This window comes from Pleurodeles waltl, chromosome 2_2, assembly GCF_031143425.1.
Source record: "Pleurodeles waltl isolate 20211129_DDA chromosome 2_2, aPleWal1.hap1.20221129, whole genome shotgun sequence".
Classification (NCBI taxonomy): domain Eukaryota; kingdom Metazoa; phylum Chordata; class Amphibia; order Caudata; family Salamandridae; genus Pleurodeles; species Pleurodeles waltl.
The window spans coordinates 714191838-714208687 of NC_090439.1; the positions used below are offsets into that span (position 1 = coordinate 714191838).

The 16850-nt window shown below is 44.2% G+C and overlaps 1 protein-coding gene across 3 annotated transcripts in view; it reads left to right on the forward strand.

The window, feature by feature from the left end:
* SGK3 (serum/glucocorticoid regulated kinase family member 3) overlaps positions 1-16850 on the forward strand; it is a 449614-nt gene that overhangs the window by 41095 nt on the left and 391669 nt on the right. The window contains exon 2 of one of the 3 annotated variants that reach the window (XM_069220282.1): positions 8093-8208. The exons of the other annotated variants lie outside the window; for them this stretch is intronic. The gene's annotated coding sequence lies outside the window, so the exon portion shown is untranslated. The remainder of the gene's footprint in view (positions 1-8092; positions 8209-16850) is intronic. 3 annotated transcript variants of the gene reach the window in all.

Genomic DNA, 16850 nt, shown 5'->3' on the forward strand with positions numbered 1-16850 from the left:
CAACACTCACTACTTTCAAGTGTACACGCTTCTCAATAGATAGCCAATGGAGCATTAAAACCGAAGAAGCCATCGACTCCCACCAATGAATAATGAGGCGGAGTCTGGCCACCACATTCTGAATTATCTAAAGCCTTTTTAGCACATCCTTAGTGGCTCCTAAATATAGCACTTTTCCATAGTGCAGGTGTTATGTGATCATAGTTATAACTACAGTTTTCTGGGTGGCATTCACAAGGGCTAGATTGGAAGAGGCAAAGGGTGATTTCAGTAGGTCAGGTTTATTGGACATTTTTTAATCAAAACATTGCACTGGGTCATCGTAGTATGCAGCAATGGCCTGTGGGATTTTCATAGAGCTACTAGGAGAGAGCAGTTTTCAGTAGATGCTGAAAATTTTTTTTTTTTGATTGGTTGAGTTGTTAATGCACTTAGTGATGTTGGCTTTTTTTGTCCTCTGGTTGGATTTTTGGTAATCTTTTCTGCTTATCTTTTGCAGTGTTTTGTTGTTTATCACTGTGATTTATATCATTGCCATTCACAGATTCTGCTTTCGCTTTTGAGAAGTGGCGGATTGTGGTTGCTTCTTTTGTTGGTTTATTTAAGGCCTTGTCATCATCTCTTCATCTTTTTTGTGCTGTTGTTAAAATCAGAGGTGATGTTGTGGTATATGCTTCCAGTTTGTTTGGACAATTTGTCAAGTTCTACCTCATTGACTTGATTAAGATTTTGATGGGTGTGGGTCTTTGCTGAGCGTGGATACCTGGGCCTGTATCTTAGTAAGACTAGGGCTGCACAGCCTTCCTCTGATGAGGGAGAGTTCAGCTGCTGACTTGCCTCATGTATTTTACTGTTTTAAAGGTATTCAGGTTTGGAACGAGGAATCCTAATTGTTTCTGTTCTGTATTGTTTAAATTCTTTAGCAGTGCTTCTGTGATGACCCCAGGCTGTTAATGGCTTCATTCTAAAACAGTATCTCTGCTATCCTAGCGATTCCCCCATTTTGCCCCAGTTCCCAATTGATGCATTACTACCAGTACCTCAATTGGAACAGGTGGACAATTGAGAATGTCACCTGTATCCTTTGGGGATCTGTTTCTTCGATCATATCCTAATCTGACCAGTGCTAAAGTGCATGTGCCCTCTCCCCTAAACATGATAACATTGGTTCCTACCCAACTGGATATTTAATTTACTTGTAAGTCCTCAGTAAAGTGCACTAGAAGTGCCCAGGGACTGTAAATTAAATGCTATGAGTGGCCCTGCAGCACTGGTTGTGCCACCCACATAAGTAGCTCTTTAACCCTCTCTCAAACCTGCCATTGCAAGGCCTGTGTGTGCAGTTTCACTGCCACCTCGACTTGGCATTTAAAACTACTTGCCAAGTCATAAACTTCTTTTTTCTGCATATGTCACCCCTAAGGTAGGCCCTAGGTAAGCCATAGAGGAGGGTGGTATGTAAGTAAAAGGCAGGACATGCACTTATGTGTTTTACATGTCCTGGTCAAGGGAAACTCACAAATTTGTTTTCCACTACTGTGAGGCCTGTGCCTCTCATAGGCCAGCATTATTACTGCCCTTTTATACTTTTAAGTTGTAGATTCTGACCTGAAAGGAGTAGCCCTGTCATGTTTAGTATGGCTAGAATAGTAATAGAACATCCTGCTTATCGGTGAAGCTGTATTTAGAAAGTGGGCATTTCTCTGCTCTTCACTGCCATCTGTGCCTTACAGCCTGTCTCCAGTCTACGTCTAGTCCATGCTGTTTGTCAGCTCTCCTTGTGCATTCCCTCAGACAACCATAAACACAGGACACTCAGTCACATCGGCATTCATCTGCATACTGAATGGGTCTCCCTGGGCAGGAAGGGTGAAGGGTGTCTTTCTTACAGTTCAAAGCCCAGTGGCGTGCCCTCACACAAAGTAGTGATAACCCCCCACAGGGATCCTGGCAGCCAGGACTGGGCTGAAAGGGGAGCTTGTGCACTTCAAAACTACTCTTTGAAGTTTCCCCCACTTCAAAGGCACTTTTGGGTAAGTATACTGGGTTTCTGACCCCACCAGATCTGACACTTCTGGATCTACACCTGGACTCTGTCAGACGGACTGCCCGCTGCCCAAAGGACTCATCTGGACTGCTTTGCTGAGAAGAACTGCTGCCCTGCTTGTTGCCCTGCTGTATGCTGGCCTCTGACTCTGCTGGAAGGACTCTGCCTTCCCCGCAGGTGGTCTCCAAGGTCTTGGATTGAGCTTGCCTCCTGTTCTGAAGTCTCAGGGCCAGCAAAGGACTTAATCCACTACCTACTTCACCGACTTCAGCGACTCCAGTCCTGACACCGTTGTCCGATGCCACACCACTACCTGCTCCAGCTCCGTGGTCCTCGCTGAACGCAACGACCACAGCCTGCAACGCAAGTCCGACATTGCTGCGATGCTGCTGACGTCCCTGTGTCTGATCGCAGCACTGCGAAGTCGACACATCACGTCTTGACCGACTGGATTCATCGACCCCCGCCGGGTCACAAGGAACTGACACCTCGCCACCAATGCTGCATCAGCTCCCCTACAACTGGACGGAACCGACGCCTCGCCTCCCTTTGCCTCACCTCCCCAGACGCCATAAGGGACTGGCGCCCCACCAGCTCCAGCGATGCCTTACCTCCCCGACTCTGTGCAACGTCTTTGTTTCTTCGTTTTCAAAGGTACTGTGCCCGGGGGAATCTGTGCGACTCAGTGACCGGCACTAGTGGCGTCGGACTATATGGAACGACTCGGTAAACAACGTTGTGATAGCCCCAGTTGGAGGTATTGCATTTCTAATCACTTTATTGGGATTTAATCTTTACAAATCCATATCTTGGCTTGGACATACTGGACATTTCTACCTTATTTTATTCAGAATAATAGTATCTATTTTTCCAAAATGGTGTGGAGTACTTTTGTGGTGTGTTCACTGTGTTATTTGTATGAGTTATTGCACAAGTACTTTCCACATTGCCTTCTAAGTTAAGTCTGCCTGTTCTGTGCCAAGCTACCAGAGGGTGAGCCCAGGGTAATTTGGATTGTGTTGCAACTTACCCTGACTAGAATTGTGCTCCCTACTTGGGCAAGGGTGTATACCTCTGCCAACTAGAGACCCTATTTCTAACAGAACCATTTTCTGAACATCCATTTCATAATTCCATTTTTTCCATCACTTCTTTCAACCCAGTGACTGAGAAATGTCCTTTTCGCCTAGCGCAGGTCAGTGTCTTTTCAAGCTCACCTGAGTACTGCTAGGGGCCACACTTCTAAGACCTATGAGTCAGGGCATGGTAGGATATATCTGACTTGTCCCTCCACTTAAAGATCTTAAAGATGTTGGAATTAAAGGTGGAATTCTTGTCATTTTTGGGAGGCTTGGTGGTTAAACCTGACAACACCACAGCCTGTTTTATATCAGTAACCAGTTTACTCTTTTAACTAGTCTGTAAGCTATGAGGTGACCTATGGTCATGCTCTTCTGCTGTTTAACATTATGACTTTCCAGTTACCACACAATTATAAGCAGAACCAAGTGTTTCTCAATGCACTGTTCAAGGCTTAGACCAGAACAGTGTCAAGTCTGTAGTTATTAGCAGTGGAATTAGCGGCGTTACTGTTATTGTTGTAATTGTGAAGGTTGGTGTTATTATTTTTTATGATTATTATAATCATAAGCATTATTTTACCTTTTGGGTGATTGGTATTTCAGTATCCCTGGGAAATAGGCTAATCCTGTACTGTCAAGACATTTCAAAGTATCCTTACTCAAGCTCCATTCCTTCAAAGAGTCCTACAAAACATCAAAGACCACCCCAGGTGTTCTGTCGCCTTGATGGCATCATCTGGGATTGTAGGCAATATTAGACTCTTTAGGTTTTAACTGCTTAAATGCAGTGGATGAACTGTTCATTTCCAGTATGTTACCTATGTAGGGAGGTGGAGGGAAATGGTTCATCCACCGCAGTTCCAAAGGAAATCCTCCTGGTGAGAGCACCAGACGAATTTATTTTTGAAAAATCATGTTGGGACGCAAGGGTAGAGCTTCCCTTGCTTCCCAACATGATTTTTATTCCCCAGTGACCGTGACGTACAGTGTACAGTGTGCTGACATCTCACTGATTGAAAGTGAAACCAGGGGGGTTCACTTTGATCTTTGCTTGGAGGACATAACTCTGTTCCCTGAGCAACGATTGAAGCAGGAGAGGTACTGCTTGAAAGGGACTATGCCCTCTTTCCAGCGATACGTTACTCTAGCGGAGAACAGGAGAATAATCCCCAAGCAGGGATCTACATACTAGGCATCAGGAATTTTCTTTGCGGGGGCATTCGTCGAGGGAAAGCGCAGCCTTTCCCCAAAAAATAAGTCTTTCTTACCCCCTTAAGTCTGCAAAGTGGGGGTTTAACCCTAGTCTGCCCCTTCACAGCGCCAGAAAACTAATTATGACACCAGGGATAGTTTAAATGGAGGGGTAAGGAATCTGATCCTGGCATTGGGCTATGCCCAACCCCAAAAATACACCAAACAGATTTTCACCCCATGGAATGGGGTGTAGGTTCAGAATGTTTACACCCAATCTGTCCTCACCAGGGTTGGACCGAAAGCCCACCCAACCTGCGGGGATTATGTGTTTGGGAAATAAAGAGAGACAGGGCAGCCATGCTCCCACCACATAACAGCCCCAACTTGGGTACATTTTGGGCGGTTTATCCTAAACTTTACAGAGGGGGGGACAACAGGGATTTTATATTTTTTTAAATATGGGGTGGCTTGCCCAGGCATCAGACCTAACCTCACCCCTAAAAGACATTCTGCCCCTCCTGGGGGCAGTTTGATTAAATGATTTTGAATTTCATGTGCTAGACTTTGTCAGTATGTAAAATATCTCTTCTGCTTTCTTACTGTGAAATCAGACCATTAATAGATAGGATTATGCTTTGTGCCTGTGAAATTATTTAGTTCACCACAGACGCTTGTTGATTAGCACTGACACCAAGTGATTACATTAAAACAAACATTTGTGAACTGCACAACTGTGAAGTCGTTGTGGTGTGTGCAGAGGATTCTGGGAGTATGTATACAAATTATTTTGCTGCTACATATATCTGGCTTTTAGAAGTTCACATTTTACTCTAATTTACCCTTGCTTCGTTTAAAATATCAGAGGAAACTGCTTGGGCATGCAAGTAAATGTTGAACGGAGTTGGTTGGATCTTTTCCTATATCTGTGTCTTTTTACATTTTGTTATTGCTGCTTTATCCACCATTCGATGTATTTATTTTTCATTTTGTTTAACTTTATATTTCACTTTCTTTTTTGCTGTGCCTATTTCTCTTTCTTGAGTGTCACCTTTCTTTTACCTTGACAATGTTGAAATTGTTGTACTTTAACCATTTCATCTCATAGTATTTAGTTTTCTCATTCATTTGATGTTTCAGAATTGTGCTTCTTTCCCCCACATTTTTTTCTGTTTTTTGTCTCCGTGCTCAGCTTTTTCCCTCTGACTCAATTCTGGCATGAATCCCGTTTTGTCTGTTTGTGACGAATACCTTTGTCTTTTTATTTTGTACTCTTTTTCTTCCTTTATTGTCTTGTCTATAATTTATCCATCAATCTTTCTCCAATAGTCACTCATCCCCATTTTGTATTTATTACTTTATGTGTTGTAAATAGTACAAATATAATTCCCCCTGTCCCTACTCCTTTGTCCTATCTTCCCCTGTCCCAGAGCCACTCCACTCAAAATGTCAATTTGAGCAAGGAGGGTTGTGTTAATCAAGACATTGAGTTAAGTGCAAGGTATATGATAATCTGTAGTTGGATTGCACTATCTAGCAATGGCAGCTGTTTTGGGCTAAATATAAAACCATGTTTCTCCCTTTAGCTAATCACGGAAAGTGGGCTTTTGAGGGTTTACCTCAAGTTGCTGCCTGCTCCTAAAAAACGTATTAACGCTAGCATTCAGTAATCATCCACATTTGAGGGTTTCACCCCTTAGGTTAGCGGACTAAAACTGCATGTGCATTGACTGGTCTGCCTTAGTCAGCCAACACCCTCTCAGGGTTAGCGCCACCACCCCCTTTTAGGCTTTGGGCTCTGAGAAGGCATGATTTTTCCTTTACTGTACTGAGGATGACAGAAGTTATTTCAGAAGGTTCTTACCAGCCATACTAACCGTCAGATGAGGAGAAAACATTTCACACTGCAGTTCCCCTTTAAGTCATGAGGCTTGTTTTCATTAAGACCTTGTTCAAGAATGTGCAGCATGTACCCAAGTGTTACACAACTTCAGTTTGCAGTTCCTTACTTATTGTGCAATTACGAAGCCTTGCAAAAAAGCAGGTGTATATATGTAGCAATTGAGTTGGCTATAGTTTGTAATGTATTTTTCCTGCCCCACTAAAACCGTATGTGTGTATTAAATGCTCTGCTCCATAAATATTAGGAAAGTTTGCTTCAATACACTGTTTCAGTTCAGTTTAAAAATGAATTTATTTGGTCTTTCCTTCCATAAAGTGCATTAATCAGGCATTAAATTACATACAATAAAAATATCTAAATAACTCAAGTACCAACCTAAGATGCAATATTTCATCATAAAATATAAAAACCGCGCTGCTGCACAGACTTGGTTGCCGACAACCCTAAAGTGCATTACTCAAACATTTATAAAATCTCAAACACTTTTTATAATTCAATTTACAGTGCATATGCTAGAAAGCTAAAACAAACTTAAAATCACCTTTTCATTAAAATCACAATACTATCAGACAAAAAGTCAATAAAATGTGGCTGAGTACGTCGAGGGCTGCATTAGCAGTTAAAACAGGTCCGCTACACCTGGCTCTTGATCTGAAGGAGCTTTATGCAGGAGATTAGTTATAATGATAACACATTTAGTCCCTGTGCACGCTAAAGGAATTGATGTGTCAGCTAGCCAGGTGATAACAGCTTGCCAGAAGAACGTATGTTCAACTCCTGAAAGATTGGTTTTAATAACTGCTTTAAGCAAGCCAAAACTCTTGGACATGTGCACATTAAGTGGCAAAGTGATTCAAATTTGTAGCCACATAAGCTGCAGTTTTGGTCCGTCCTCCCTCCCTTCCATGCAGGAGAGAGATATTTAGACTCAAATATGCCTAATGGAAAAAGCATAAATCAATGTTTAAGGACGGGATGGAAATGCATGCTAATATATGTTTGAGGTTTCCTGCTGGTATAGGAGTTCAGCACAGCCAAAGTGTGTTGTCGCTTTGCCAAGATGTTCCTATCTAAAATTTATGACTTAATTTTCGTGGAATAATTGCTACTCTTGCCAAAAGCAGCACAACCCATGCTACTGGCCCAGACCTGAAGATCTAATTCTATCACAACTTGGTTGAGATAGGCGCCCCAAAAATTGGCTTGTTTTCCCTCCATTTTGGCCTTTATCTCTAGCCAGCACAGACTATACGGAGATCCACCTTCTGTGGCACAAAGCCTCCAACATAACACAAAAGAGTTCAACCGCTGAAGTTTGTGATGTTGAAGGCTGAATTCCAGTCGCACCTGAGCCGGAGAAGGTTCTTTGGGAAGGCAAAAAACTGCTTTATAGGCCTTTGTTGGAAACTTGTATAAGATGTCGGTTTCTTTGCCATGCCAAAGTTCGACGTCATATGACAAGAAAGGTAGGAATTGGGCTGCCATCACTTTTAATATCTTACTATAAGAAGAGCCTCACAGTTTTTTTTTCAAGAGTTTAAAGGCACATATTAGAGACTGAGTTTTTGCGAAAAGAAAAGAAAGGGGTGGTGGTAGACAAGCGACAAATTACAGCCCACGATGACCCCGATATTTTTAGCGAATGTGCCGACTCAACCTGCTACCCTTTTATTAACCACCTGTGTGCCTTGTATTTAAAGTCAGCTAGCCTCACTAGTTGTGTTTTCTGCAAGTTCAGCTCTAATCCTTGCTGCTCTATGTAACTTACAAGAGCGTTGATCAATCTTTGGAGAACGATTGGCTTTTGACTTAAAATAACTAAGTTGTCTTAATATTGCAGAAACACTATCTTTCCCTTTGCCAATACAGGAGGATGGCTGTCTACTTCTGTCAGTTGGTGGTTCAAATCGGCTACGTATAAATTGAATAGGCATGGAGCCAAGATGCACCCTTGTTTCAGGCCTGTCGTGGTGCATATTTTTGAGGTAAGTGTACTACCATCCCCGATTTTCACCTGGGCCCACGTGTCACGGCCAATGATTGTATTGAGCATTTTCGCTGGCATACCCCATGCCTTAAGTTTCCTCCACAGGCAGTCATGCGGCACTCAATTGAATGCTGATTTAAGATCGATTAAGCAGGCAAACAACCTAGTTTTCCTCAAGGCCTTTTCCGCCAATAAGCCCAAAGTTACCAAGTTAGTTATTGTTCCCATGCAGGCCCTAAAGCCTGTTTGGGTTTTTGGTATGAGACATTTCAACTCTGACTAGGCTGAAAGTTCTTCTAAAATGCATGACGCATACATTTTTACCTCAACATCTGTTAATGCTATAAGCCTGTAATTACTTCACTGGGTGTGACTTCCATTTTTATATATCTGGTGGAAACTGCTCCCATTCTAGGACGTTGGAACACTGTTCTGAGAGTAAATATAGTTGAAGAGCGGTGCTGAGTACTTTCCTAAAACTACTCTTTATGATTAAACATTTTGTTGGGAAGGCCACTGGGTCCTGCTGCTCTGCCTGTCGTCAATTTTTTTACTATCCTTTCTATCTGAGTTATATCTGTCAGACTCTCTATAGGTGCTGGTTTGTGTGCGCCTAAGATATCCTTGATCTGTTGGTGCCCAATTTCTCCAATAACCTCTCTGTTGCCATACGAGGCGTACAAGTCTCTCACCTCTATCTGAGTTGTATCTATTGGTCTTTCTGTGGGTACTGATTCTTGAGCAATAACATTTTCCTGGTCGTGCATCTCTCTCACGTACACTGACCAAGTCTCCCCTGCCATCCCTGCATTGTGGTGCCTTCCAGGACCCTTTATTATGTTGTTTACTATTCCCCAGAAACTTTTGCTGTTGGGCTGCTTGCTAGACCATAGCAATTTTGCCCACATCCCCTCGATGTATCTGCTTTTTGCCCATCTGCACTATTTTTTGTATTCTTTCCTTATGGCTGTCAGGTAGATGGTATCTATTTTGTTGCCTTTCTTTGACTCTTTTGTCAACCTTCTCATCTCCTTGGCGATCATTTGTTTTCTCTTGTGCAATTCCCTGTTGAACCATGGTTCACTACCTCTCATCTCCTTATTGTGAGCTTTGGCTGCCTGTACTCGGCCCCATGGGTGGTGGGCAGGGACATGTGACAAGGGGCTCCAGCGCTATGGCCTCTTCGCCATAGCGCTGGAGCCACTGGCCATCCAGATTCGACAAGATTGTGGTATTAGGGTGGGGGCAGTTAACCATCTAGTGTCCCTCTATCCAGATGACACTCTTTATTTATTGGCCCCACAAAGATCCCTTACCCTTCTATTGGATTACCGGGATACCTTTGGGGAACTCTTTGGTCTAGGATCAACCACATCATTCGTCTTCCTTCTGAGGGCATTGACAACTAAGGCACCAAACCCTCTTCTGGAGCTACCCATACACTGGGAAACTGACCAGTTCTGCTACTTAAGAGTCATAGTGGCACGCACACCAAAAACACGCATGCAGAATAACATTGAGAGGGTTACGGAGGGCTTGCGTTCTTACGTCCGCTTCTGGACTGCTCTTCCATTATCCCTTATAGAGGGAGTGGCTATAGCCAAGATAGTCTCTCTGTCATGTTTCCTCTACATGATGTAATGCTCATTTGACACTGTACCCCATTTGGTTTTTCGGAGATTACACTCCCTCCTTACTTCCTTGATATGAGCAGGAGGTAGAAGCAGAGTAGCGTGAAATTTCCCCATCCTTCCGTTAGCAGAGGCGGGACTGGGAGCCCCCAACCTGGAATGGTACTACTTGGCCTCACAAATTAAGCACACGCACATTGGGTCGCAGAGGGGAGTAATTGGGAGAAATCACTCCTGAAGGACGACACAAGTGTTCCATCACTTTTGCAACTCTTGATGGCAGATGGTCCTGACGCATCGACTATCCCATACCTTATAAAGCACACAACCTCACGGTCAGAAAGGACTGTTAAGATAATACTGGAGAGGGTGCCCTTTGCCAGGGAGTTTAGTTTTTGGAACCTGCCAGCATTTTGAGTTCTTGCAGAATCTATGGATGTGACTGTCTGGAGAGAGGGGAGTTGACGGACTCTCAGTGATTTGTACCCTAACGAGGATTTCTTATTCTTTGAGATGGCACAGGATTCCTGGCAGCTCCATCCACGTTGCTCACTTTTCGGGGATTGTTGGAGGTGGGCAGGAATCTCCATTTAGTTTCTCATTGCTACAAAGCCAGGACAGCTGACTGTGTGTGTGTTCCATATTCCACTCATGTGGCCTGGGATAATGACCTTGGGACCCAACTGGAAGATGTACAGTGGAGTAGGATATGATCATTGGTCCAGTCCGTCACCATCAATGGCAGGTTTAAACTTGCTCACTTTCATTTTCTGCATCACATATATGGTACACCCCTATTCCTACACAAAAATGACCCTAGCAAACGCGCCTGTACAAGATGATTGGCCCCCATCGCCTTCTTTCACTTGGCTTGGGATTGCCGCTTTACCATGCTTTCTGGTAGACTCTGCGAGTGGTTACTGTGATGAGGGTGCTGATCTCGTTGGGCCCAGTTACGTGTTTGTTGGGAGACATTCAATGACAAAAGGGCCGGAAGATGGAATTTAGGTTTTTGTAGTTATTGCTACTTCTGGCCAAACGGATGGTTGCCATTACTTGAATGGCTCAGGCTACCCCCAATTTAAACAGGTGGGTGTCTAATGTGGCTGAATGGGCTGTGGCAGAGGTGGCACGACTACGAAAATATAGACAGGATGATAAGGTGGAGGAAGGCTTGGGGGTGTGGGCGACCCTCCTGGCCAAATTTATGAACCCAGGGAGCTCGCAGGAGAGCTTCCTTCAACTATTGATGATGACCCCACAGGCAATGATTCTTGAAGTCTTATCTCCGTGGAGGTGGAGGAGTTTTACAGTTGGGGGTAATAATCCTGCATCATTTTATCTTACAAACTGTATTTACTGCCCCTCCATGTCCTATTATTAAAGATGGCTTCTTGTGTTTTGTACCTGTTACCTTTGAATTACAAAATCGATAAACGACGTATTTAAAAAAAAAAAAAAAAAAAGTTTGCTTTAATTGCAAAAATCAGGGCCGGCTCTAGGCATGCACTGTGTGGGCAGTTGCCCAGGGCCCCACACTCAGCCCACCTACTTGGGGCCCCACGCCCGTGCAGACACAGCTAGGCCACTGTATGAAAGCTGTCTGGTGGTGTTTGGGCCCACGGGAAGGGGCCCCCTTCCATGCCCTTGCTGCGGAGTTGTAGCCAGGCCCACCCCAATTTCAAGAAGACACATTCCTCAAATGGCAGCTGCAATCCCCCCTCAACCCTGCCCAGTAACAACCCGCACCCCCCCCCCCACACACACACACACATACACAGGAGTCTCAGGTGACTATTGTGTAGTTTAGTTTCCTGCCAGTTTTAAACCTCTCTTGTGATAAGCAATCATCACACCTTCAGCCATATATGAGCTGTTAACGGGTGCTTGTAGGTGGCTGAGGGGGCGGGTTGCAGCCCAGGAGGGGTATTCATAAAGCAGCTTTAGGAGCAGGGGGCATCTATTGAGATGCAAACAGCCCCGAATATGTATGCAAATTAGAAAGGCCTCGCACAATTCTTTTCCGCCCAAGGCCCCAAAAATCCTAAAAGATGCCGTCGTGCACTGCCCTTTATCTCACGTTCCTTCTACTTGTGTGAACACAGCTGTGGAAAGGTACGCGTGAGAAAATGTTACCCTAAACAGTCCTGTTCAAGTTTAATTTTAAACATTGAAGGACTACAAAGAAAAGATAAGGTCTAGAGTGTTCAACAACTTTCCTAATTAATCATGACTAACGAATTAATTGGATTCCAGTGGGAGAGTGCAATAGGAAAATATGCACGGCGGCATGCAGTTGATTCCAAAATGCACCCTGTATCTGAAGGTTAACCTAATATAACAATCTCTTATATGACCATTGCAGAAGACTGCCTTGTGGCTATATTGGGCTAAAAGAAAGTGAAGGGCTAGAAGGGACAAACTGTTTTAAATTCCTTGCTTATCACCAAAAGTCACGAATAACAATTCAGAAAAGTTACAAGAATTTGATGCGACTTTAAGTGCTTCGGCAATAACGGAGCACCATACTAAACGCTTTGAGCTATTGTTGATGTGTGATTTATATAAGATCAGCGTCCATTGTCGTAAGACAATCCTTACTCGCTGTCCCCTCACAGACCGTGTTTTATTAAACAGTATGATTAATTGGGCAGTGACCTCACTGCGTTTTCAGTGTATTGCTCCGAAATTATTTATTGCTGTCTAATAATTTCAATACAGTAGACGCTGGCAGTTACGTGCACTTAAGTTTCGTATGTTCCTGAGGTCATCCTAACTCTTCCAGAAATATCTAATTTCATGAAACATCCCTTAGCAGCAATATGCCGCCATGATATGCCTCTCTGCCAGGATCCGTTTTTGAAAGATTCATTATAAGTCCCAAGACAATTCTGATTTTTGTTGTGAACTGTTTCTCTTTTCTGAGGGGCAGTGAAAACCTAGCGCTTTGGAGCCCCTAAGCCAATCTGCTCATAGTACCCCTTTGAGTAGGATCACTGGCCACAGGAACAAAGATACAAATTGAAAGATATTGTTTGAAAGCAAGAAGAGGCATATGGTGTTAAAGCTTTAGAATATGTAAAGAACAGGCATCAAATGCTTGATCCAGGATGGAGTAAGGGCATATGTTCCCTTGTGGAAAGGGGTTCCATATGGGGTGTTATAAGTACAGTATGGTAATTGACATCACATAGTATTGCTATACACTAATGAGGTGGGCTTTTCATGAGTGAATGTTTTATACAAAACAATAATGGAGCTTCACAGTCCGTTTTAAAATCTCAGCTTTATAAAAGTTAAAAACGTGGGTATTCTCTTTGAATCTTTTATTTTTTTGCAGTTTTACGGAGTGTGAACTCAAAGGGTATTGTAGTGCTTTACATGAGCACACATTTAAAAAAATATATTTATAATCAGGGGAACATTACATGATTTACCCAGAATCACAGAATGTTGAGCCAACAGTGAAACTCGAACGTGGTTTCTCAGTTTCAAAGTCCATAGCTCTGGCCATTTAGCCACATCCTCATTTGGAATAAAATACTTTAGTTAAAAACATTAACTGTCAGTCCTTATCCACATATTACATCTCCACTCATAGTTATCTTTTCATTTTATTTTATATCCAGTTAGTGTTTTGTAGCTGTTAATGTTTTTGGGTTTATGTTCCGTAGTTTAGCCGGGGAACTGGAAACTAGTAACTAGTCTCCAGAATAAGACTCACTACTCATTTTGTAGTTTCTGAGGCTGATGAAAGACTGCCATTTTTATATTCACCTTGAACACATTATATGCACTACTCTGTTGAAATCTTATGTCAGCTCATACAGATAAAACACTTGATGGTGCAATTCCTAGCTAATACCTCCCCTTCTTGGACTGCTAGAAAAAAAAACCCACTATATTGACACTAGTATAGTAGGACCGAAAGAACTCCGCCTTCAAGGCTCAACTCCTCTGGACTAGCCTGTTACCCGCCCCTGTTCTTTACATTGTATTCATGTGGAAAAGTCAGATGCTTCCTCCGGGCACGATGTAGAATAAAGCTAACATGATTAAAACCACAGACAACATATGCAATTAAGGATGTCTGACTGGCAGCCACTCTTTCATGCAGATGTTGAATGAATCATGTTGAAATGCTGGTTTCACTTGTCATGAGTGACTCCATGAATGCTGTGTATGGGTTTAGCTGCCTTTTAGGAGTAACAGTCTGCTGGTAAACTTTCCTTGTATGGGTTGGCTAGAAAGCCTCTTCTTGGAAGATGGGGTCTACCAACTACATTGGTGGATGCTGCCTAATCTTAGAAAGTACCTGAAGTCTATTACTAAGCACTTTTATATGTCTGTCTCCTTGACTTCTTCCTTCATCTTCAACATGGAGGGATGCTTCTTCATGTCCATCAGCACACAGTACAATGAAACGGACAGTCAAGTACATGGAAGGATGGCTCCACATAAAAAAGAACCTTTTTAACACTACATACTACCCATTTAAAACATTTGAATGAACTCTACAAGGAAAATTGTATATTGTGTTTCTAAAAGAGTAAGTCAAATTCCCCCTTTGGACCTTTATTGGATATGTGTTCAGATGAGTGTGGCTAAGCTAGATAGTTCCAAAATACAACTGAGAAAAGAGAGACATGCATCTTTCAGTAAGAATATGTAACTGGCTAATTGAGCTTCATTTACTTATTCCATCAGCTTCTGTGGTGCAGTGGTGGAGAGCTTTGTATAACACAGAATAATGGTCAGTAAAAGTAGAACTGATTTTCATCTGTGAATGACTTATTGTATGCAAATTTTTCACCAGAACACCTGAAGAGGTTTTAGGATAATCCACACGAGATGGATAGGCCAATGTATGTCTCATCTTGTCCCCCTCAGTGTGCCTTTTAGCAATATAGTCTTTATAATCATACAGGTGTAAGTAATTCAGTTGGTTTCTATAGCTGGTCTTAGACCCTCATTATGAACTTGGCGGGAAACACAGCCGACTGCCGTGCTGCCGGTCAACAGAAGACCGCCAGTGACAGTGGATGACATACAGCTGTATAAAGATGGCAAAAATGAAAATCAGCAAAATAATTTCAACCTCCAACCACTGCCAGGGCCAACGATGGCAGAAACGCAGGCCACTTCACCTTGCCACGCATACAAACCCCTCCTGCCCCCCACCAAATAATCATGCACAAATCAGCTTGGCCAACAGTGAAAGCAGAACGACCATTGGCGGTACTGAACGCCGTGGTCAGCAATGGGAACCACCAACAACAAATGCACACATTGGCCGATTTGAAAAGCACACACCTGACACAGATCCACACCAATATAAAACACACACATACACACCCCACAATCCTCTTTAACGCCAATAGCACAACACATATTGACACCACGACACGCATATATTGAAAACAAACCATCACACAAGTCACACACACAAAATCACTACTAAAACACAAACAGTGCACAGCCACCATCACAAACCACACAACAGCACCGTCACCAACTCACCTACAACACACCACCCACAACACACACCATGGCACCCCCTGAGTACCCCTGCTTCACCGACAGGGAGCTAAGGACCATAGTGAACGAGATACTCAGGGTCGAGCCACAGCTATTCGGGGCACAGGTGCAGCAGACGCCCTTGGCCAGGAAGATGGAGCTATGGCGGAGGATCGTGAACAAGGTCAATGCAGTGGTAACCCATCCACGCACAAGGGATGACATCAGGAAGAGATGGAACGACCTGCGGGGACGGTGCGCTCCATGGCATTACGACACAGCATCGCAGTACAGAAGACTGGATCTGGTCACCCACCTCCTTCCCCCAAATACACTGATTGGGAGGAGAACGTCTTGGCTATCCTGCACCTCGAGGGCCTCACTGGACTCCCGGAGGACTGGACTCGAGTAAGTCAACGACAATATCCTGACCGTCACCACACCCGTAATGCATGTATTACCTCATCCCTCTCATTACCTCCATGCCCCCATCCCCTACCCAGCCCAAAACACCCAGAGACTCCTATCCATGTTTCCAGCATACCCACAACTCCCCATACAAATCACTATCCAGTCCCCTGTGCCCATCACCAACCCATGCATGTAATGTCAGGAGCACTACAACACCCAGAATACACCACCACCCCCTCACTAAATGCATCAAAAAGAACACAAAGGGACCCTGCATGCTACTACATGGGAATGTAACCACCAATTACTGCTGACCAGTGCTGCAAGGGACAAGAAAGTGCAGGACACCCACATCTCTATTCTCTCACACACAGGTACTACCACCCATTCCCCCCGGATGGGGACATCAAGGAGTGCCAGTCTCCCACCTGAAGACAAAGGCCCCACTCAAGAGAGTGCAGAGGGAAGTCTGGACACAAAGAAAGTACCTGGCCCATCCCACAGTCCTGCACAGTCACCTTCCAGAAGCCCCACCCAGTACACCATTGACACCCCTACCACTCAGCCACTACTAACCGCTCTGGACCAACGCCCCCACATCAGTGTCTCCAGGCCACAGACTTGCTGCTCACATGTACAGAGGCCCGAGTCTCCACCCTCCACCAGACAGTATGATGAAGGGCCCAGTGCAAGTAGGACTGCCAAACCTGTGCAGGGGACACAGACACAGAAGGCTAGGGCCAGTGGGAGTGTTTCAGTGGCCCAGGGGGGTGGCCAAAGGAAGGATGCTGCTGCCCAGGAGGTCATTTCTGAGGCCCTGGGTGCATACCACCATTCCCATGACAGGATGGGCCAGATCCTGGCCACGTTGGAACAGAATCGGAGGCTGCAGGTAGCACACCACCAGGAGGCCACAGAGCAATAGAAACATCTCAATGCCACCATTGCCTCCATTGCAGGGGTGCTGAAGCTCCAGACCAACATCCAGCCTGAGTCCTCCGCCCACCTGCAGGCCCCCTCCACTAGCCAGGACACTGCCCTGCCTTCAACATCTGCAGCAACTATTGGAGTGGTGGCACTG